We start from the raw sequence: 2,500 nt of genomic DNA on the forward strand, positions 1-2,500 counted from the left end.
TTTTTTTATTGATGATAGTGACGACGATATTGATGATAGTGACGATATTGATGCTAGTGACGATATTGATGCTAGTGACGTTATTGATGATAGTGACGCTATTGATGATAGTGACGATATCGATTGTGACCTTGATACGGAGCTGGGGTTTCTAGATATCGATATTATGGATATGATGTCGGAAATAGACCGATTTTATATCACCCTTCAATTCGAACTAGCAAAAGCAATGTCTCCTTGCATAATATGGATTCCAAACATTCATGATCTGGATATGAATGAGGCGAATGACTTATCCCTCGGTCTATTAGTGAACTATCTCTCCAAGGATTGTGAAAGATGTTCCACTAGAAATATTCTTGTTATTGCTTCGACTCATATTCCCCGAAAAGTGGATCCCGCTCTAATAGCCCCGAATAGATTAAATACATGTATTAAGATACGAAGGCTTCTTATTCCACAACGACCAAAGCACTTTTTCACTCTTTCATATACTAAGGGATTTCACTTGGAAAAGAAAATGTTCCATACTAATGGATTCGGGTCCACAAACGTGGGTTCCAATGCACGAGATCTTGTAGCACTTACCAATGAGGCCCTATCGATTAGTATTACACAGAAGAAATCAATTCTAGACACTAATACACTTAGATTTGCTCTTCATAGACAAACTTGGGCTTTGCGATCCCGGGTAAGACCGGTTCAGGATCATGGGATCATTTTCTATCAGATAGGAAGGGCTCTTGTACAAAATGTACTTCTAAGTAATTGCCCCATAGATCCTATATCTATCTATATAAAGAGGAAATCAGGTAACGAAGGGGATCCTTATTTGTACAAATGGTACTTCGAGCTTGGAACGAGCATGAAGAAATTAACGATACTTCTTTATCTTTTGAGTTGTTCTGCCGGATCGGTCGCTCAAGACCTTTGGTCTCCACCCGGATCCGATGAAAAAAGTGGGATCACTTCTTCTGGGTTCGTTGAGAATGATTCTGATCTAGTTCATGGCCTATTAGAAGTAGAAGGCGCTCTGGTGGGATCCTCACGGACAGAAAAAGATTGCGGTCGGTTTGATAATGATCGAGTGACATCGCTTCTTCGGTCCGAACCGGGGAATCCCTTATATATGATGCAAAATGGATTATCTTCTATCGTTGATCAGAGATTTCTCTATGAAAAAGACGAACCGGAGTTTTTGGAGTTTGAAGAAGTAGAAGAAGGAGAAGAAGAAGTACTCGACCCGCAACAGATAGTGAAGGATTTATTCAATCACATAGTTTGGGCTCCTAGAATATGGCACCCTTGGGGCTTTCTATTTGATTGTATCGAAAGGCACAATGAATTGGGATTTCCCTATTGGGCCGGGTCATTTCGGGACAAGCGGATCTTTTATGATGAAGAGGATGAGCTTCACATTTATGATGAAGAGGATGAGCTTCACATTTATGATGAAGAGGATGAGCTTCAAGAGAATGATTCGGAGTTCTTGCAGAGTGGAACCATGCAGTACCAGGCACGATATAGATCTTCCAATGAACAAGACTTTTTTCAAATAAGCCAATTCATTTGGGACCCTGCGGATCCACTCTTTTTCCTATTCAAAGATCAGTCTGTGTTTTCACACCGAGAATTCTTTGCAGATAAAGAGATGTTAAAGGGGTTGTTGACTTTTACTGTCAAAATTTCCAGAAAATATCATCCTCTTACATCTATGTATGAAAACTGGTTTATCAAGAATAGGCAAGAAAAGCACTTCGAAGTCTTGATTCATCGCCAGAGATTGCTTAGAACCAATAGTTCATTATCTAATGGATTTTTCCGTTCTAATACTCCATCCGAGAGTTATCAGTATTTATCAAATCTGTTCCTATCTAACGGAAGGCTATTGGATCAAATGACAAAGACATTGTTTAGAAAACAGATGGATTTTCCCGGATGAAATGAAAATTGTATTCATGTAAGAGGAGAAAGGTTTCCCATTACTTAGCCGGAAAGATATGTGGCCATGAAATAGGGGATTAAGTGGAACGGAATTGACTGGGTGGTAGAGTTGTGGAAACACATGTTTCTTCCATATTTTGGACCTTAGCTCCATGGAACAATATGCTACTGCTGAAACATGGAAGAATTGAAATCTTAGATCAAAACACTATGTATGGATGGTATGAACTGCCGAAACAAGAATTCTTGAACAGCGAACAACCAGAGCTATTACTCACTACATCAAAAAATTTCCATTAATGAAAGATGTAAATCCATTGGAAAATCAAAAATACGCATGTCGGATGAAATGGTTGTTGCTATCTGCTCCAATAACGAATCATTGGTTTAACTGAATAACTAAATAAAATAGATAGACCTTTCTCTTCGTCTCAGGTCGATGGATCCTCCCTCTCAACTGGAGGATCCCCTATATGGATAATACACATTCCAGTTGACCGAGCCTAATTCTAATTGTTTTGTTCCGAAGCAAAGATATCCACGGGGTGGTTCGCCC

The sequence above is a fragment of the Durio zibethinus genome, unplaced genomic scaffold (genome assembly GCF_047325235.1).
Source record: "Durio zibethinus cultivar Kanyao isolate XHJ-2024 unplaced genomic scaffold, ASM4732523v1 HiC_scaffold_169, whole genome shotgun sequence".
NCBI lineage: Eukaryota > Viridiplantae > Streptophyta > Magnoliopsida > Malvales > Malvaceae > Durio > Durio zibethinus.